The sequence below is a fragment of the Pristiophorus japonicus genome, chromosome 7, assembly GCF_044704955.1.
Source record: "Pristiophorus japonicus isolate sPriJap1 chromosome 7, sPriJap1.hap1, whole genome shotgun sequence".
NCBI classification, from domain to species: Eukaryota; Metazoa; Chordata; class Chondrichthyes; family Pristiophoridae; genus Pristiophorus; species Pristiophorus japonicus.
The window spans coordinates 144,308,477-144,331,152 of NC_091983.1; positions in this window are offsets into that span (position 1 = coordinate 144,308,477).

Genomic DNA, 22,676 nt, shown 5'->3' on the forward strand with positions numbered 1-22,676 from the left:
AGAAGGCAACAAAAAAAAAAGCATACAGGTGCCATGGTTTTATAAACGGAGGCGTTCGGGCTAGAATTTCGGTTTTCAGCGAAAACAGTAGTTTTACATCAAAATTACCGGCCCTTAAATTCTGGTCGAGCTCTTCCCGTGGGCAGATGACAGAAAAAGAGAAAAAAGATGCACACTTACCTGTTGCTGCTGCGTCCATTGGAACTTCCGAGCCTGAGGCCTCTGGTGACTGCGCGTCGCAGCGCGTGTACGTGGAGACGTTCGCAGGCCGGGAGCTGGAGACAGCAGCCGATCAGGTTAGTATAGATTCTCATTCATAGTAACAGGAGTTCCGTAAGTCCGGAACTCCTATTGCTATGAATGAGAAACCCCCCCAAAACACACAAAACACAATAAAAAAATAGAAAATAAACTACATATTTAACATTCATTTAAATTAAAGTTGTTAATAAAAATAAATATTTTCCCAACTTTTTAAAAGTTTTTTAATTAAGCCTTAAAATAAACTTACCTTGGTGGGGAGGGTTTTTGAACAATAAGATGTGTTTTTATGACTTTATTTTAAAATAAAGTTATATTTTAAACACATTATTTTTAAACACTTGTACTTGTAAAAGTAGGCTATATGCCTGCTTTTTCAGGCGCAAGACAAGATATTCGTAAATATCGGAAATCTTGCCCTGCAAGTGTCCTCGCTCCCGAGATAAGGAGGATCTGTCAAGCCAGAAACCAGAAACTTGACAGATCGGAAAAGCCGGTTTTCATCACATGCGCATTGCACGCTGAAAACCAGCTTTTCCGATGCCATCCCGGGTCCGTAGAAACTTCGTATGGACCTGGGACTTCGGAATTTCAGGGCCACTGTTTTCTCTGCACTATCGTTTTTAGGCTCACTTTTCGGCCTTTAATTCGGTAAAAATCAGCGGTGCACGAGAATTTGCGGCGCAAACCGCGAATTTCAGCAACTTTAATCCAGGGCTGATAGCGCTGTGAGAAAGGCCTTGGGTGGGGGAGAAAAACAACAACAAAAAATGCAAAAAAACATTCACAAAACCCTTACCTACCAAATCACTGAAAAATAATTAAAAAATAAAAACTTTAACTTACCTTTTTTGCTGGTCTTCATACTATTGCTGGCAGGCCTGCACCGCAGGTTTTACCTTGTCGGTAGTCTGAGCGCAGAATACGGGTCCCGAGAGAGCCAAAAATCGATCGCAAACACTATTTGCGTTGTTACATGTCAGCGCTCCTCTCCCTGGCAGTACGTGGAAGCGCCGCCGCAAAAAGGTACCCCGAAGATCCCGCCGACCGGGTTTTTGCCATGGATGGTCACAATGTCGGCGAAATTCTAGCCCAATGAATACAAAAGCAAGCTCATTATGCTTAACTTTGATAGATCACTGGTGAGGCTCCAGCTGGTGTATTATATCCAATTCTGGGCACCACACTTTAGGAATGATATCAAGGCTTTAGAGAGGGTGCAGAGGAGATTTACGAGAATGATACTAAGGATGCGGAACCTCAGTTACATGGAGAGACTAGAGAAGCTGTGGTTGTTCTCCTTAAAGCAGAGAAGTTTAAGGGGAGATTCAATAGGGGTGTTCAAAATTGTAAAGGGCTTTGATAGGACAAATAAGGAGAAACTGTTTCCTGTGTCTGTAACCAGAAGGCACACTTTAAGGTAATTAGCAAAAGAGCCAGAGGTGAAATGAGGAATTATTTTTTTACACAGCGAGTTGTTGTGATTTGGAATGCACTGCCTGAAAGGGTGGTGGAAGAAAATTCAATAATAACTTTCAAAGGGGAATTGGATCAATATTTGAAGGGGACAAAAATTGCAGGGCTATTGGGAAAGGGCAGGAAAGTGGGACTAATTGAATAGAGCCAGCACAGGCAGGATGGCCGTATGGCCTCCTTCTGTGCTGTATCATTCTATGCTCCGATCATTTCTAGATCAAAAATCTATCCTGGAACATTATTGTGCTGTATGGCTCAGTGACTCATCACATGTTGTGCTTGCTCACTCCCCCATAGTTTCTTTCAAATATAGCTGGGAACTTTAAGGAGCACTGCTGACATTTGTTTCATTTTGGAATCCAATTATACATGAAATAGTATTCGTCAAGAATTAGTAATAACCTTAAAGACTGTAATATGTGCATTTCACATTTCATGTATAATATGTCTTGTGACATTCCTGACATGTCCATGAAGTTGACACTACCCTAGCCACAAGTTTCAGACCTTCCAAATATTTTCTGTCTCAATCTCATGTACATAATGCATCAACAAGCAAGGAGAATTGAAGTGCAGAAAAAGTTAAACTGACATTTCTAGGAATTTAAAGTTTAAATTAAGATATCTAGAAATTACATAATTAAGCAATATTGAGTAATGTTTGGCTAGAAGTTTCATTTTTTATATGTGTATGTCAAGTTTGATCAGATACATCAAAATGTTAATTGACAATTGGGGTTTTTCAGTATTGATTGTTAGGCTTTAGGGAGAAATAGCATAATTAATGGGTGTGCATAAAAATGGGACGATTACTAAGGGCACACATTACCCAATGCCTATCACTTTAGGGGACTGCCGGACATGGCAGGACCAAGCAGCCAATGGAATGATGAGTAGAAAGATACTACAGTTCAGGCTGACTAGGATTAGGTATTCTTTTCTGGTTATCAGTTAGAATGCAAAGTAGTTTGAAATGCTTTACTTGGAAAGGGTTCATTTGATGTCCCCACATCCTGAGGAATAATTCTCATTCAGACTGGATGAAGATTATTATGGGTTTGATATTTTTTGAAAACTCCACATTCTCACCAAAACAACATTTTTGATCATCGAAGCACCTCTTTTGTCTTAATCCACGGTTGATTGAACCCGACTTCAAATTCTTTAATGTTCCTCTTGCTCTTATACCTTTTGACTGAGCCACTCCTTATTTTCAGACTTCACCTTTTGCATCCGTTCTATCTTGTATTGTATTTAAATGGAGCTTTTCCTATTTAAATTTTGTATTTTAATTTAACTTAAATTTGTGTGCCACCTAAACAATTTTTAATACTTATCTATGTGCAATGTTGATACTAAAAATGACTAAAAAGATAATGACTGATTCTTGTCTCACTAGACAGTAATGTAATGTGATCCCATTAAATCCCATCCCACACGCCGCATCCCATCCTGAATTCAACCATTACATCTCTATCCCACCCACTCACGCATCAGCAGATATGGGTGTTAAGTTAACCCCTTCTAAAGCCACACAAGAGCATCCGTGTAGCCTAGAAATGACTGTGTGATATTAGTATATCAACATTTAATGTATTCGTATGAAATTCCTTCTTCCTTTAATGTTGACACATTAAAATAAATGGAATGTAATATGAACAGGTTCGGAGTCTACATGGCAATATTACATGGTAATTCCGAGGTTTGTTTTTGAGTTGTACGGACTTCACCATTTATGCCACATGTGTGTTTATGTTCAAAACCCAAGAAAAGGTTTACAATGAAAATCTGTTGCAGATCTGTTTCTGTAAATGCTCCCTTTACTTCCTTATGAATAGATTGTCTGTCTATTAACTATGTGACATAGGTTTTTAAAAATGATTCTTCATTGATGTCTACTAAATAAGCTTTTTGTTTCCACAAGTGTTGCAATATCATGATTCAGTTACAATAAACTTCGATAATAAAAATAAAAATAAAAATCTTGTTACTCAGATCATGATGATGTAATCTATTTTATCTCAGGCAGACTATTCGAAGATTATTCGAAGTCCGATGACGGTAATTATAGAGGACTTTCCCTGCTGTCTGCTACAGGGAAAATGATCGCAAGAATTCTCCTCAATCGTCTTCTCCCAGTAGCTGAAGAGCTCCTCTCAGAGTCGCTATGCAGATTCCGCCCACTAAGAGGCACAACGGAGATGATTTTTACCGCGCGACACATTCAAGAAAAAAGTAGGGAGCAGCATCAACCTTTGTACATGGCCTTTTCTGACATAAAAGCCTTCGACTCTGTCAACCGAGAGGGATTATGGAGTGTCCTTCTCAAATTTGGCTGTCCTCAAAAATTTGTCACTATCCTCTGCTGCTTCACGATGACATGCAAGCCGTGATCCTTACCACTGGCTCCACCACAGACCCAAGACAAGTGCAGACCGGGGTCAAGCAAGTCTATGTCATTGCATCAACACTCTTCTCAATCTTTCTCGCTGCAATACGTCATCTCACCTTTAACAAGCTCCCTGCTGGAGTGAATCTAATCTGCAGGACGAAAAGGAAATTGTTCAATCTCAGTCACCTCCAGTCGAGAACCAAGGTTGTTCCAACCTCAAAGCGCTGGAGAAGCACTACCAACACTGCCTCCGCAGAATCCTGCAAATCCATTGGCAGAATAGGCACACCAACATCAGTGTCCTCTCTCAGGCCAACATCCTCAGCATCGAGGCATTGATCACACTCAATCAGCTCCGATGGATGGGCCACATTGTCTGCATGCCTGATACAAGACTCCCGAAACAAGCACTCTACTCCGAGCTCCATCATAGCAATCAAGTCCCAGGAGGGCACAGTAAAAACAGGACTTATATAAATGCAAGTTCATTCTTTGGAAAATATATTTTTATTTTTATTTATTTTTATGTAATTATGATCTGATGAGCATGAAAATCTGTTTTTTTTGGTAGTTAAAAATTTAATGAGTATTATAAAAATGTTATTGTTTTCTGCAAGGACCGTTCTTTCAAACATTTATATTAGCCTTCTTCTTCAGAATAGAGTTATATTTATATTAATTTGTGAAATGTACATATAGTTTACACAAGTAACTATTTCTCTTTGCCATAGTAATCTTTCAAGACAAACTTCACCCTGTATTCTACCACTGCACTCATCAGTGAAAAAACTTTTAAAAAATGCCATTGCAATTTTGTTTCAGTGACTGAAGGTGGATAAAGAGCTTCAGTTCTGACTGCAGTTCTGTCAGGCTAAATAAAACACACTATACCTATAGATAGTAGGGCCTAAATATTAGCATATCTGCCAACTTTTGATGTCCTCTAGGGAGCTTCAACCTGAGGCGGAATTGGTGGGGTCTGCTGAATTTCTCACCATTCCACATTACTACAGAAGCCTGGTCCCCATCAGAAATAATTGATGATGGAAAACTTCATAGTACAGCACATGCAAAATAGGTTTCATCAATGAGAGTTCCCTTTTGCCAGTTAAGAGATATCTTTAGACTACCATCCTCTTTTAGAGGACAACTGTACATCACATATATTATATGGTAACTATTCTACTCAACCACACTTGATTTCCTCCACATACTAAATCCTTGAAAGAAAAATGAATAGAATATGCAATGATGCTTCTATAATGATGCAGCATAGTTCTTTTTATCAAATATTCTGTATCATAGTCAGCTCATTACTGTTGTGTTCCCAAGCACCAATTTCCTATTCACTTTTGTAGAACACAATCTGTTTGAGGTTATAATGGTCTGTTTAATGCCGTGCATTTTATCGAAGCTAAAACCTGTCAAGTTGCCACAGCTAACATGAATTTAACGGAAACCTCCAATGATTATGTGAAGATATCAGAATGAATGCTATTCAATAATCAACGTTATAATGGATCAGAAATTTTAAAATGATAGAAAAAAAGATAACTACATGTAATAGTGAAAAGGTATGGCTGCAGCTTAAAAAATATATTTCCAATGAGATTGTTGTTGTGAATTAGTTTATTTTAATAGATGTTTGGGAAGTGGGACTAGAGAGACACAATAATGGTTTTAAGAGGCAGTGAGTTTGTATACAGAGGAGAGCTTTTGTCATTAATAAAGTCAAATATTAATTAATCTCAAATTGCCATTTACTGAATAGAATAAAAGATTCTTTGCAAGGCTGGGAAAAGATGCATTTTGCATTTAATATATTGATAGAATTTAATTTTACAGGATGGCAGATAATATTCACTTCACTCATTCACTCAGAGAGTTGTGAACCTGTGGAATTCTCTACCACCGAAAGTTGTTGAGGCCAGTTCGTTAGATATATTCAAAAGGGAGTTAGATATGGCCCTTACGGCTAAAGGGATCAAGGGGTATGCAGAGAAAGCAGGAATGGGGTACTGAAGTTGCATGATCAGCCATGATCTTATTGAATGTTGGTGCAGGCTCGAAGGGCGGAATGGCCTACTCCTGCACCTATTTTCTATGTTTCTATGTTTCTAATATAGTAATCTGCTTTTTGGTTTGTTTTCCAGATGCTTTCCTCTAACCTGGAAGATACCTCTATAGTATCATATCTTGTCTATATTGATAACCCTTTGACAAACTCACAATACACTGAGTTGTTAATACTTTGAACTTTGAGGTAATCGACCAATATACTGTATTTTGTAATTTTTTTCACCATTCTTTCCAGAATGATCTTTTCCTCACTTCTTTAGTTTATTATATTACACTCTGTCAGCTGTGGCTCAGTGGGTAGCACCCTCGCCTCTGAGTCAGAAGATTATGGCTTCAAATCCCACTCCAGGGACTTGAGCACATAAATCTAGGCTGACACTCCAGTGCATGCTGGAGAAGCGCTGCACTGTCAGAGGTTCCGTCTTTCGGATGAGACATTAACCCGAGGCCATGTCTGCCCTCTCAGGTGGACGTAAAACATCCCATGGCACTATTTCAAAGAAGAGCAGGAGAGTTGTCCCCGGTGTCCTAACCAATATTTATCCCTCAATCAACATAGCAAAAACAGTTTATCTGGTCATTATCACGTTGCTGTTTGTGGGAGTTGCTGTGTGCAAATTGGCTGCCGCATTTGCCACATTACAACAGTGACTACACTTCAAAAGTACTTCATTGGCTGTAAAGCGCTTTGAGACGTCCGGCGGTCGTGAAAACCGCTATAGCCGCGCCAGTGGTGGCTGAAACAATCGTGACACACTGCTCTCACGCAGGATGAACGCATCATGTGCGCTCCCTGGTTAGCAGGCATTCACGGCAAGGATGTGCTGCATGTGGTCGCACATCAGCTGCACGTTCAAAGAGTGATATCCCTTTCGGTTTCAGAATTCCTCATTGTTCTCAAATGGTGCTCTCAAGGCCATGTGTATGCAGTCAATGGCTCCTACATTACAACAATGATTGCACTCCAAAAGTACTTAATTGGCTCTAAAGCGCTTTGAGACATCCGGTGGTCATGAAACTCGCTATATAAATGCAAATTTTCTCTCTGAACATTCGAGAAGCCCGCAATCCTGCCAAATCCACATGCCTGCTCATTCTGGCTCTCCCTGCTCTTTGGGAACATTATGAAGTCCATTCTGCGGGCATAGAGAGCCTTTGTGATGATGTGATGAATGCAGCAATGTGCAATGTATTGAGAGACGCTGCATATGTCTCCTGGACAACGTGGACCATTTCCCATACCTCGGGAGCCTCTTATCAACAAGAGCAGACATTGACGACGAGATTCAACGTCGCCTCCAGTGCGCCAGCGCAGCCTTTGGCCGCCTGAGGAAAAGTGTGTTTGAAGACCAAGCCCTCAAATCCACCACCAAGCTCATGGTCTATGAGGCTGTAGTAATACCCGCCCTCCTGTATGGCTCAGAGACATGAACTCTGTACAGTAGACACCTCAAGTTGCTGGAGATATACCACCAATGATTTCTCCGCAAGATGCTACAAATCCCCTGGGAGGACAGACGCACCAACGTTAGCGTCCTGGACCAGGCCAACATTCCCAGCATTGAAGCACTGACCACACTTGATCAGCTCCGCTGGGCAGGCTACATCGTTCGCAGGCCAGACACGAGGCTCCCAAAGCAGGCGCTCTAATCGGTACTCCTTCACGGCAAGCGAGCCAAAAGTGGGCAGAGGAAATGTTACAAGGACACCCTCAAAGCCTCCCTGATAAAGTGCAACATCCCCACCGACACCTGGGAGTCCCTGGCCAAAGATCCCCCTAAGTGGAGGAAGTGCATCTGAGAGGGCGCTGAGCACCTCGAGTCTCATCGCCGAGATTATGCAGAAATCAAGTGCAGGCAGCGGAAAGAGCATGCAGCAAACCAGTCCCACCCACCCCTTCCCTCAACGACTATCTCCCACCTATGACAGGGACAGTGATTCTCGTATTGGACTGTTCAGCCACTCAAGGACTCATTTTTAGAGTGAAAGCAAGTCTTCCTCGATTCCGAGGGACTGACTATGATGGTGATGTCCCCTGATGCAGGATGGAAGGAGCGGAGGCATAGAAGGCCAGCGCCACAGTGACCTCACTGCGGTGACAACGCAGTCATGGTGCCGATGTGAGGCTGTAGGTCTGCCTGCAGGAGATGGCATATCTCTGTCAGCACTCTGTCAAAACTTCCTTTCACACTGCTCCTCAGAGAGATGGAGGTATGAGTGTTGCTGCCTATAACCCCATGGGGAGTAAGGCCTCCTGTACAGGCATCTATGGCCTCTCCTCATTTGTGGCCCAACATGGCCAACAGCCCTTCTATCTTGATGTCGCCTAACAAGAGCATGGAGTAGTAAAGCCCCAATTAAATTATTTCACTCAAGTTGTAAGGATGCTGTAATGGCAGATAAATCTACCACTTTAAAGTCAAAGGTTCACACAGTGTGCTCTGCAGAAATGTTGCACTCGAAGTGACCTCCGATTAATGCTCCTCCGCCCTCCTTTTAAATAGGCTGCACAAAGCGGCAATGAAAGGTGGTACCGCCCGGTTTCTCCGGAGTGATTGGGGCGGACGCTAAATGAGACGGCCACACCTAATTTTGTGAGCGGGGCAATAACGGGTCATTGCACGACGACTGACATCATGATCTGACTGAAAGTACTCAGTGAAGCGGCAGCGTTTTGTGCCGCTGCAAAACCAGCACCAAATTTCCCAGCGGGGCGCTGCAAGCTACGCAGCCTGGTGGTACATAATTCGAGACACGTTATTGTCCCACCAGGGCGCTAATAGAGGCGCTACATAACTGAATTTCCAGACCCTTAAATCAATTTTACACTGTTAAAGGGGAAGCATATTTACACAGCATGTATAAGATATTTGAAAACTATTAAAAACCTATTTTGTAACTCCATCTGATCAGCAGAGACATTAAACCGAGGCCCCACCTGCCCTCTCAGGTTGATGCAGCAGATCCCATGACATTATTTGGAGAAGAGCAGGGGAGTTCTTCCAGTGACCTGCCCAACATTTATCCCTCAACTAATATCATGAAAGTCGATTACCTGGTCATTTATCACACGGCTGTTTGTTAGATCTTGCTCTGCATAATTTGGTTGCCTTGTTTCCTACTTTACAACAGTATTTCATTGGCTGTAAACTGTTTTTCGATATCTTGTGAAAGATACTTTATAAATTGCCTGTGACCAAATTTTCATTTCAAACTTTTTTTTCCACAATGATTTATTTCTTGCAAGGTCACAGCATGATTTCAATAACATTTGAAGATAGTAAATTCTCTACAGAGACAGTGTTAGAAGTACTGTTAATCTAATAACACTTTTCATAAAGTCTATTAGTTTAACTACGAATAATGGGTGGAACTCCCTATTGTATTAATTAATCTTAGCCGTCTACCTTATTATTAACGATCAGTTTTTTCATTTATATTTTTCATCAATTTTCTTTTCTCATCAAAGTAAGAATCCCAGTGGTGAGGAATGAAATATTTTCTACTTTTTCTCCAAATTCATGTTGCTGGAGCAGAGCCTCGCCCACTGGCAGCACATATTGGAAAATCACGGGTGTACTGCCTACGATATGTTGTCCATTATGGATGGAAAATCATAAACAGCATGCTTTCAATTTTCCAATGTGTGCTGCCACCAGAGTCATAGAAAATAATCCCCATATGTCAGCACCCAGCATTCCCTGGTCAAATTTAGCATAGGGCGGACACAAAATAAAGCAATCTCAACTGTGCCCCATAAATGTACCCTAATCCCTACTGCACTAGTTTGACATTTCAGTTTTCCACATGCCAGCAGTTCTTCGAGCCACTAGTGCCACGTAAGAGGTCATTTCAGAGCTGTGGACCTACACGTACTAAGAACTAGGTTGAGATTGCTCAAACTTTTACAGCCAGCAGGGAGAAGAGACTTTCATCCCATCATTTTGAGCTAGTTTTGACCCAAGATCCCAAATGTGAACGAATAGCATACACCTGAACACCTCCACTAGCTTATTTGAATATATTTGACAGTCATTATGTACTTAAAACTGTTTGGATGAATGGGTGTATGATCATTATCATGCTATGAATAAAATGGGAATGATTAATTACCCTTTAGCTATTGATTGTAAAAACAATGAAAGAAGAGACCAATACTGATTAAATTATCTATAGTCATTGCAAATCTAATGTGTTTATGTGCTGGCTGAAGAACAGAATCAAAGCATTAATTCTATTTTGCTTTAATCATATTGTCTATGGTTGGAATTTTGCCGGCACTCAGCGGATGGGATGGGTGGCGGGTCAGCTGTTAAATTTTAAATGATCGATAGCGGGTCAGGAACACGCTGTCAAAACGCGCGCACGGGACTTTCCCGATGTCAGGTGTGCTCGTGCTGAGCAGACCTGATCAGCAGTGGTGGGGAAGGCAAATAAAATCATTAGTAGCTTGTTCACAACAACAACTTGGATTTATATTGCGCCTTCAACGTAGTGAAATGTCCCAAGGCACTTCACAGGAGTATTCTGCGCTAAAAATTTGACACCGAGCCGCATAAATAGAAATTAGCGCAGATGAGCAAAAGCTTGGTCAAAGAGGTATGTTTTGAGGAGCATCTTGAAGGAGGAAAGAGAGGTAGAGAGGCAGAGAGGTTTAGGCAGGGAGTTCCAGAGTTGGGGCCTAGGCAACAGAAAAGACACTGAGCGATGCACAGGAGGGCAGAATTAGAGGAGTGCAGACATCTCAAGGGTTGTGGGGCTGGAGGAGATTACAGAGATAGGGAGGGGCAAGGCCATGGAGGGATTTGAAAATAAGGATGAGAATTTTGAAATCGAGGCGTTGTTTAACCAGAAGCCAATGTAGGTCAGCGAGCACAAGGGTGATGGGTGAGCGTGACTTAGTGTGAGTTAGGACATGGGCAGCCGAGTTTTGGATCACCTCTAGTTTACGTAGGCTAGAATGTGGGAGGCCAGCCAGGAGTGCATTGGAATAATCAAGTCTAGAGGTAACAAAGGAATGGATGAGGGATTCAGCAGCGGATGAGCTGAGGCAAGGGCGGAGATGGGCGATGTTACAGAGATGGAAATAGGCAGTCTTAGTTATGCTGCAGATATTTGGTCAAAAGCTCATTTCAGGGTCAAATATGACAGCAAGGTTGCGAACAGTCTGGTTCTGTTACAACCACTTATCAATGTTTTTTTTTACCATTGATCTGTGCTTAGACCTCGTCTGTGAAGCTGAGGGGGGAGGTCAGTGGCCATTGAATCAGCTGATGAGTTGACAGCTTCAAATGTCAAGTCAAAGCTCACAGCTGATTGAGATATGCCCCCTTAGTCTAACTTCTCTAAACTGCATTTCCACTACAGATTCAGGATGTTGCACGTCTTTACACAAGTCTCCATCCAGGCTGACCTCATTACTTCTGCCATTCTCTACTTAACCTACCTTCTATTTCATCAGCAAGGGTGCCTTTGAAAATTTCTCACCTTGGTCCTCAGAATCCCTCCACGATCATCCCCAACATCATCATCACTAGCAGACCAACAACACCAACCTTCTCCACAATCATTTGATGCTGTACAGGACACAGGGCTTGAGCACCCGACCACATTGTTGCCTGGGAAGTCATGGATGGCCTCACCATTTATACATTTACATCACTTGATGTTGTACACCCTGGCTGCCACTTGATGCGCCAGGTTGGCACCACACCAACACCATAAAACATCGCCACAATGCCCAAGCCATTCCTTTCACACTCATCGCTATTATGGGGGGTACCGTTATGTCTCACCATTCACTGCAACTCCCATGACTCCCTCTATATGCTTATGGAAGCAGTCACAGCACGCAGAAAGGTTCTCTTGGGTGGAAGACACCTTTTCAGGAGACCATCGCAGCCTGGTTGCACATTATACAGGAGGGCAAAATCAGGGATGTCGTCAGGCGGACCAGGCTGCAGTGGCACAAACCTTTCAATGATCTTAGTAGATCACGAAACGTTTTTCCAAAGGCACACTCAACCTCATCCTGCTGTGTCACAAATCACATCCCCATCGCTCTGCCTTCCCTACTCTACCACTGCACATCCTTACACTCACCTTCATCCTTGTCCAATCATACCAACTAACAACACACAAGAGTAGGCATTGTTAGCCAATATTCATGTAAAGTTTCTGTTAAAGTGTTGCCAAACATTGACATTTTTATTTTCAGCTTTTTCAGGGTGAAATTCCATTGCAGCTGTCTGGGGGCACTAACATCCGGGAGGTGGGACATTCTGCAACAGGCGCGGAAGTCCGGCCCCACTCAAGAAATTTGGGTTACCGTCTCCGAAAGTTAGTGCAGCACAAAATTTCTGACATGGTAGTGCAGTGGACGAGTCAGAAGCGGGACACAGTGCTAGGTGATCTTCTCTTCATCAAAGTGAAGGGCCCAAGCTGCAAACTCTGCAGGTAAGAAAGTAGATTTCATGGACCACCAGGGAGCGGGGTGCCATACCAACAGCCTGGCACACAAGCTGAGTGCCGGGCTGATAGATCGTGGCACAGACCCCGCGATTGTGGCGCCAATGATGGCGCCGAAGAAAAACACCATATATCTTTTTAACATGGCCGCCATGTGAGGGGCCTGCAGCCCGGTTCACGCCCCCTGAAGTTGTCGCTGGTATCGCCTGGTGCAGCTTCAGGGGGCACTCCACAATTTTTGTTCTGGGGTGAAAACGGGTTACGGCGCACGGTGATGATATTGTCATCGCCGGTGCAGCGGAGTGGGGTGCTGCAGGTTACCGTCGCCGTGAAATTCACACGGAAATTAGCGGGCATCGTTAGCGGTGCCACGCCCGAGCAAAAAGTTGTTTGCACCTGTTAGAGCCCTCATGAGGGCGCTAATGGGAGATGCAAACAACCAGAATTTTGAGGCCTTTGCCTTCTTAGACAGATTTGTGTGCTTCTTTGGAAGTGGCTTAGTAAGTTATAGTGAATGGTGAAACATAACGGTACACCTCGCAATAGTAATGAGTGTGAAATGAATGGCTTGGGCATTGCAGGGATGCATTATGGTACTGGTGTGGGGTAATGCCAACCTGGCGCATGATATGGCAGCCAGGGTATACAGCATCAAGTGAAGTAAATCACTACTTCACTTGATGGTGAGGCCATCCCTGGTGTCTGGGGCAGCAATATGGTCAGGTCATTGCAGAGAAGGTTTGTGTTGTTGGTGTTGCTGGTTTACCTAGTGTTGTTGGTCTTGGGGCTGATCGTGGGGGGACTCAGGGGACCAAGGTGAGATATTTTCAAGGGCGCCGATGCTGATGGAATAGATGGCAGCTGTTGTTGAGATGACAGAAATGATCTGTCAATGGTTAGATAGGTTGTTCCAAGGAGGTGACCGTGGATAGAAACTATACTCCAAACTCTTTCAACCTTCCTAAAGCTGAATCCTGAAGGCTCCAGCTTCTAACATTGGAAAGTGAACAGCTGTGAAATGGTAGCTTTTATACAACTTTCGCAGCTGTCACTTATTCAAAGCAATGGAGAGTCACTGAAAACCCGATGTACTTACCTGATATGATCCCCCAGCGACAGGAATTTCCTGAAAAAGTTGGAAAAATTGTTAACAGCTGGTAAAATGCTGCTTAAAATGCATTAAACATCTTCATAAGTACATCAATTGCCTGCCCGATGCTTAGTGCCGGGTTGCAAAGTGTAGGCAGAGCCGGCACTTGGGAAAACTTACAAGGAAGCGGGTTCAGAGACGGATACCGACCTGCTGTCAATCTTTTAGATTTTGATAGCCGACCCGCCCTGTGAGCACCGGTAAAATCCCAGCCCAAGTTTGGTGCATATTCACAATTATTTACTTCTGTCAAAAATAATTGTTGGTGCTTTTTTCTTAATTGTCCCTCACATTTATTTTGTTTAATTTACTATGACAGATATATCTTAATGATTTGATTGATGCATCAAAAATGGTCATAGTGTAAAGGTTTTACTGGGGACAAGGGCATTAAAGATGGAGATAAGATGGTGGTTGAGTAGATTGACAGCAGCAGAAATATCACGGCAAATGGAGTTCCAGAGGCTAGTCAGTTGGGAGTTTGAAAGTGCAGTTGTAAATGACTTGGGGGAAATATTCTTTCAGGGGTGGATACGGAACAAGTGGGGGTTGGAAAGGAGTAAGCGATTTGCATGCTGAGGGATACAATGAAATGGTTGGAGATGGCCTTGTCTGTGATTGAAATCATAGGAACATATGAGTAGACCCTTTAGCCTCTTAAGCCTGTCAATGAGATCAGGGTGATCTGTGACCTATCAAGAAAGACTGGATCAACTGGGCTTGTATTCACTGGAGTTCAAAAGAATAAGAGGGGACCTCATAGAAACGTTTAAAATTCTGACGGGTTCAGACAGGTTAGATGCAGGAAGAATGTTCCCAATGTTGGGGAAGTCCAGAACCAGGGGTCACAGTCTAAGGATAAGGGGTAAGCCATTTAGGACCGAGATGAGGAGAAACTTCTTCACCCAGAGAGTGGTGAACCTGTGGAATTCTCTACCACAGAAAGTTGTTGAGGCCAAGTCACTAAATATATTCAAAAAGGAGTTAGATGAAGTCCTTACTACTAGGGGGATCAAGGGGTATGGTGAGAAAGCAGGAATGGGGTACTGAAGTTGCATGTTCAGCCATGAACTCATTGAATGGCGGTGCAGGCTAGAAGGGCCGAATGGCCTACTCCTGCACCTATTTTCTATGTTTCTATATACCCGCCTTTGCATCATAACCCTTTGGTTAACAGAAATCTATCAATCTCAGATTTAAAATTAACAATTGATCCCGCATCAATTGTCATTTGCGGAAGAGAATTTCAAACTTCTACCACCCTTTGAATGTAGAAGTGTTTCCTAACTTTACTCCTGAAAGACCTGGCTCTAATTTTTCGGCTATGTCCCCTAGTCCTAGATTCTCCAACGAGCGGAAATGGTTTCTATTTACCCTATCACTTCCCCTTAATATCTTAAAAACTTTGATCAAATCACCCCTTAAGCTTCTAACCCCTTGTATTCTAGTGTTCTAGACATAACGGCCATCATTTCATTAACCTTTTTAATAACTTTTCTACCTGTGCATGACATTTTAATGATCTATGTACATAGATCCCTGAGTCTCTTTGGACCTCCACTGCTTTTAGTTTTTAGAAAGTACTCTGATTTATCCTTTTTAGATCCAAAGTAGATGACCACACACTTGCTTATATTGAAATCCATTTGCCACAGTTTTGCCCATTCACTTAAACTATTAATATCGCTTTATAATTTCATCCATCCATCTGCACTGCCTACAATGTGACCTATATTTGTGTCATCGGCAAACTTGGATATGTGGCTCTCTATCCCATCATCTAAGTTGTTAAGAAATACAGTGAATTATTGAGGCACCAAAACAGATCCCTGTGGGACGCCACTAGTCACACCCTGCCAATTCGAGTATTTGCCCATTATCCCTATTCTCTTTCTCCAGCCGCTCAGCCAATATCCTAACCAGGTCAATAATTTGCCCTCAATTCCATGATCTTCAACTTTAGCTATCAGTCTCTTAAGACGGACTTTACCAAATTCCTTCTGGAAGTCCATATATATAACATCCACATACATTCCCCTGTCCACTACTTAAGTCACCTCTTCAAAAGATTCAATAAGGTTTGTCAAGCCTGACCTACCCTTTACAAATCCATGATCAACTGAACATTTTCAAGGTGTTCAGTCACTCTGTCCTTAATTATAGACTCTAGTAATTTTCCGACAGCAGATGTTAGGCTAACTGATCTATGGTTTCCCTCGCTCACCATCCTTAAATAGCGGAGTGACATGTGCAAGTTTCCAATTTAAAGGAACGGTTCCTGAATATCAATTTTACACCTGTGTTGAACCAGTGTAATTGTAGGAAATTTGCATACACGGCTCTTTAGCATGGGGGAGGGGAGGTGGTGGAACCAGTATAATAAGCTGAGATGCGTTCAGGCACAGGGTTCGATAGATGGGCATAAAAGAGTGAGCAAATCCAGGCGTAGTGTAATTACTTGCACTCGAGATTGCTTGATCTTTTACAACGGCTATTTGCTTTACACCCTAATTACAGGTGCCTCTGTGTGCAAATACACAGGAAATTCTGTCCCTAGGAATCAACCGTGTTGTGTGGACTAGTCATGTGTAGGCTAAACCAGGTAAAGATAGCTAGTTCCTTCACTTAAGGGAGGCCATTAGTGAACCAGCTGAGGTTTACAAAAATTTGGCAGCTGTCATGGTCATTTTTTTCTTGTATCAGTTCACAGATTTATAGATTTATTCAATTCAATTGCACAACTGGCTGAGGTGGGTTTTAAATTTGTGACCCTGGGTTGCTAATCCCGTACCATAAGCTCTACACTACTGCACCCATTTCATGCTTTTATACAAAAGAGAGTTCCGAGTATGCAAAGTAAGTGATCTCTCCTGATGCTAGATACTGCAGTAGGATCTGGAACGGAGATCACCAGTGGGCACTCCTGCCTTTTACTGTAGTGGAATGCTCCCACGCACATTCAAAGCCCTTATTTCCAGCAAGTCCTTATCCTCATAGAAACACCAAGGTGATGATGAAAAAGATTTTCAAACAGTGCTTTGAAAACATTTATTGGATCACTTTCTGCTCCTTGCTATTGGTGGATATTTGCTGACTGCTGATTTTTGATTTGAAACTTTAAAAAAATTGTTGATTGTAGTTTTAATTTCTTTTTGCTACTTGGTGAGCAATGTGCTCTGTACCTGTTCAGCAGCAGTTTTATTAATAAAAAATTCAGTCAGTGAATCAAATGCTGACACAGAAATCTGCATGAGCCACACAGTGCGATGCTGAAGTAACGCATGAAAGGTATTGAATTTTCTCTGTATTTGCACCTAGAGACACGCGTAACTGGGGCTAAAATCTATTACGCGACCTAAAAATGTGCGGCATTTTGGGCACGAGCTACATGCGTAAGTATAATACACCCAAATCTCCTCGCTCTTTTACAGCCGTCTATCGATCCCTCTACCCGAACACATCTCCGCCCATAACACTGGCCTTGCCCCAAGCTGCAGAGCCTGATAGGCGGGTTTCCGGCAGTTGCTCTTGCTCAGATGCTCTCTTAAAACTACCAGCACATTTTCAGGCATAGCTGAAACAAACTCATTTTTCTGATGTTTTATTTCAATTTTTTTAAGCATTTATTATCCTCACTGAGATCTGCTCTGTATTTTCAGTTTCTTTAAATGCCTATTTTATTTAAAAACTGAAAATCTTCCCGGATTGCAGTTTTATAAACATGCTGCGCCTGATGTACATGAATGATGGTTGAATGAGTTGAAATTTTAATTTTCATACTTGAAGAAATATATGATGCAAGTGCAGCACTTTCCTTGGGTCCCAATTGTTTATACTGTAGTGTGCCCATTTTTACATTTGGGCATATTCTAAAGAGATTACTAGAAAATTTGAGCGTAACTTGACATTGCCAGAATGGGCGTTGGAATGATTGCAATTTCTGGGTCATACCTCTTGGTTTCACCCACAGTGGAAATTCCAGACCAGGAAGTGTACTACACAAAAGTGCACTAGGCACAAGACTTTTAGATAATAAGAGAGTAATTTTCTGTCCATTAAAATGAATGGTATTACAATGAGTTTGTTAAATTTACTCTATCCAATAAAATATTGTGATTAAGCCTGTTGGGGCCAATGCCGAATTATCTGTGAAATGGAAATGGTCACGGTTGAATAGTATTTAATGGTAATGTTAAACTGATCTCCTAGGGTTTGAAATTTCTCGGCACTATTTTTGACCCAGATCAACTTCCTGACAGGTTAATGACTTTGTTAAAACATTGCACATAGGAATTGGATCTAAATGTGTTGACCAATTCAGTAAAAATAGTACATGGAGAAATTTCAACCATCATTGGTGCCATCATTCGATTATATAATGAGGTCAGGGAACAATGCCATGAGTGTTAACATCACCGTCAAATTCTTACCTGTAGTTTTAAGCTGGAAACAGTCTGTTAGACCAAGCATGAAAATGGGTTTAAAGACCCTTTTCTCATTCTTCGCTTTCTTATACAATTGCTTATTCAATTCTGTCCCCATGCACCCTCCTCTCTGTTCTGTTTTACAATTTCTAGTGTTCCGATTTTAAAATCATAAAATGGCTATAACTGTTAATGCATTATTGATCGGACATAATATAAGTTATTCCTATAAAACAGTGAAGTGCAGAAAATATTATCACAGTTACAAATAGTCTATGTATATGATAAAATAGAAGACACATCATGTGCAGTAGTCTGATCTAATAAATATCTCCCCAAGTGTGATTGAGAGGATTATTCACGGAGGACAAAGCACGAGTCAATTATAAATACCTCACAAATGGAGACATTTATATCCCATTGTCAGCCATTGCACTTGTATAACACATTCGTTGTGATAAAAGAAAGATATATAGCACTTTTCACGACCTCAGGATGACCCAAAACACTTTACAGCCAATGAAGTACTTTTGAAGTGTAGTCAATGTTACAGCAACAGTGATAATGACCAGATAGCAATGCTCCCTCTATTTTTTCTTTTTATGTGTGGCCCCTTTAATTGGGTACATGGCCCATTCATTTTTCAGGCATGCGTGGTTTCTTCTCTGTACAAACCGGGCAGCAGCCTACACGGGACCTACAGAGCACGCAGCCACACAGCTTAACGGGAACGTTTCCAGATCATTTTTTTTTAAACGATGTTAGCTGAAGGATAAATCTTAGCCAGGACACGGGTTAAACTTCCTGCTCTTGTTTGAAATAGTGCCATGGAATATTTTATATCCACTTTGTGGTGTATGTAGCACACAAATCACTGACTCCACACGGTCTGGCGTTGATCTAACTGCTCTGACCTTAGTCCTTTATTGAACAGCTCCAGAGTGCTCCACAGGTGTGATGGGCAGCCTTTTATGCTGCCTTGTGCAGGTACTTTTAGGTCTCCCACCACAGCGCCCTCTGTGGTGCACCATTGTGCTTATCATACATTTAATGTACCAGAGCAATACACATCACTGCACCCCCCCCCCACCCAGTTCAAAAAGCCGTTGCTTGAATCTCCTAAATCGAAAGACGCATTAGCCCAGTGGTAATGTTGGTCACGGATCCACATCCCTGAATTTAAACACAGTGACCATTCAGCATTGAAATATTAACTCTTGTCGTAATTCGCAATTCGTGTCCATTATTTTAAACACAGTGACCACCCAGCATTAAAATATTATTTCTTGTCATAAATCCATCATCCTACATTCACATAGCATACTTAGACTCACTCTAGCCTTACAAAAGTCCAAAAGTCTTTATGTGGGGACCGCAGTCGGCCCTTTTAAGACTCCCGGAAGCATTTCCCTTTTAAGACGCCATCTTGTGGCTCCCACGAGGCTTCCGTTGGGCGCCGCCATCTTTGGTGTTCTGCTGGCCGAGAAAGGAGAAGAAGAAACAAGGGAGGAGGGAAAGGGAAGTTTGTGTAAGTGTTTGTGAGATTGTGGAAATGTCGGGAAGATGAAAAGGGAATTTTGCAGTGTTTTTAGGAAGGTTTCAGGCACCCGATGTCAGAATCGAATAGTTTCAGGTCCATGGCACAAGGTTCTCTCCATTTGCCCAGCTGCTGCTGCCGCCCGACTAAACCAAAAGAGAAACAAGAACATCAGCGGCATGGCCGGTTTGCTTGCTGCCGCGCCCGCTGCCACCGCAGCCTCCACTCCCGCCATGGCCGCCTCTCCTGCGGCCGCCGTGGCCGCTACCATCGCGGCCGCTGCCACCGCCCGACTGCTCCGCTGCTTGGGCCCCCCCCGATCCGCCGGCCGTCGATGGCCGTCCCGCTTCTCGCCCGCAGTGCCCCGCCGGCCCGCACCCCAGCAATGAGCCCGCACCTGTAACTCTGAGTGGAGGCTGAGGCTGCAGGATTGCTTGGGGCCAGGGGTTCTGGGCTGCTGCTGCAGCTCCAGCTCGGTTGGTGCTGCTCTTTGGAAACCCAGGGAGCAGCAGTCTGTGGAGGAGTGAAGAAGTCTTCCCAGCTCCCACGAACCTTTCCCGTCCATCTTCTGCCGAGGAGCGTCGGCCCATCGCCTGCAATGACCCATAAGGGTAAACCGTGCGTCTCGCCCCGTGAGATACCTGTGCATCCGCTATGCCGAGAACAGGTATCAGTTCCTTGGTGTAGGTACGCAGCTTTGCCGTGACCGGGACCAGCTTGGGTCGTGCGGCCGGGTTACCCCACAGTTTATCAAAAGTTCTCTGACTCATCAACGACGGACCCGATCCCGTATCCACTGCCATGCTCACTGGGACTCCGTCAATTTTTACTTCCATTATCACTGGGGGCGAATCGTCGGTGCACGTATACAGTCCCAACACCTCATCTTCTTCTGACTGCTCCTCGCTGAACAGTGGATCATTCCCCCATCTCCTCAGCCACGTGGTGAGTCTTATTTCTTTTACACATATGCTGAAGGTGGCCTTTAACGTGGCAGGTATTGCACGTGTACTCTGCAAACCTGCACCAGTGAGCCCCATGGCTTCCTCCGCAGCGCCAGCATGGTGCTACTCGATTAGCCCCCCTTGGCGGACTCTGAGTTCCAGGACCCCGAGGTCCATGCTCTCTGCCCCGGGCAGAGCCACGTTCTGCAGTTTTGTCCGTGGTGGGCGCTATCCTGTGGACAGTGCCTGCCGGGTTCGAGACTGTGTGGATCATTTGCTTGGTGCTGCAAGTCGAGGTCATACATGCCCGGCTGATGGTGATGGCCTTTGTCAGGGTGACTGTGGGTTCCGTGGCTAACAGCTTGTGAAGGACACCCTCGTGGTCAATCCCCATAACGAAAACGTCCCGCAATGCCTCGTCAAAGTGTGCGCCAAAATCACACGGCGCCGCGAGTCTCCTGAGGTCCGCAGCATATTTGGTGATATCCTGGCCCTCAGGTCTGCAGTGATGGTAAAATTTGTATCTGGCCGTGAGGATGCTCTCCTTTGGTTTCAACTGGTCACGAATGAGTGCTACCAGCTCCTCATATGACTTGTCCCTGGCGCTCCCGGGTGCCAGCAAATCCCTGACAAACAGTAAACTTCATCGCCACAACTGGAAAGAAATATCGCCTTACGCTTATCTCTCAGTGCGTCCGTGCTCCCCGTCAGGTCGTTTGCTGTGAAGTAGTACTTGAGCCTTTTGGTAAAGGCCTCCCAATCGTTGCTCACGGTAAAGTCCTTTAACGAGCCCAGAGTAGCCATGGTTGCGTGGAGTTCGTCCGCTTCCTCATTGCCAATGTGGTGTATGTAGCACACAAATCACTGCCTCCACACGGTCTGGTGTAAATCTAACTGCTGTGACCTTCGTCCTTTATTGAACAGATCCAGAGTGCTCCACAGGTGTGGTGGGCAACCTTTTATACTGCCTCGTGCAGGTACTTTCAGGTTTCCCACCACAGCGCCCTCTCTGGTGCACCATTGTACTTATCATACATTTAATGTATCAGAGCAATACACAACACACTTGAGGGGCTTTGGTTTAACATCGCATCCCAAGAGATGGTGCCTCCAACAGTGCAGCACTCCCTCAGTACTGCACTGAAGTGTCAGCCTAAATTATGTGCTCAAGTTTTTTGAGTGAGATTTCAACCCACAGCCTTCTGTCTCAGAGGGGAGAGTGCATCCACTGACACTGATGAAAGTTCATACCTGAAATGTTCGCCTATCTTTTTCTTCCAGATGCAGGAATTGAGTTTTCTATTTTTAATTTTGTTTCCACTATTATTTCTCCATAATCAAAAATATAATGGTCGAGACTAATCCTTAAGACCAGAGTTATAAAGCTAGAGAGTGGTGTTAGCATACTGCATTGCACCAACAATAGAAGTTATGAGTCTCGCTAGCTCAGTGTCGATCAGAATATTGCTGCAGGACCTTTCAGTAGCCAATGTGCTTCAGTGCACACAGATTGTGCAGCAAGGTAATTAGACATGTAAATCTGGTCATTATTGGCCCTTAAATGGGGAAGCCTGCAATGTTTTAGTCTTCATACATTGCAGTAATCCTGTCCATATGAAATCGGTATTAGAGCTCAGCCATGTTTCTGATTATCAGGAATCAGAAGCTAGTTTTTGCAGTATTGACCAGGGATCTGAATTGCCTTGGCGTTTCTGCTGCCCAGCCACCATAACTGTGTTGGCAATACGGTGGAAATTCCGCCAAAGTTACAGTGGTGCAGCAGTAGAAAGTCCGAGAATATTCAGGGCCCAGCTTTCGTCGACAGACAGCTCACAACTATGGGATTGATTTTAGTGGTTTCTTGTCAATTGAATTCATGGAGAAAGATCAGCAAGAGCAAAGGCGGCCTACCAGGGAATGTCAGATGGCACAAGAGGCAAATTGT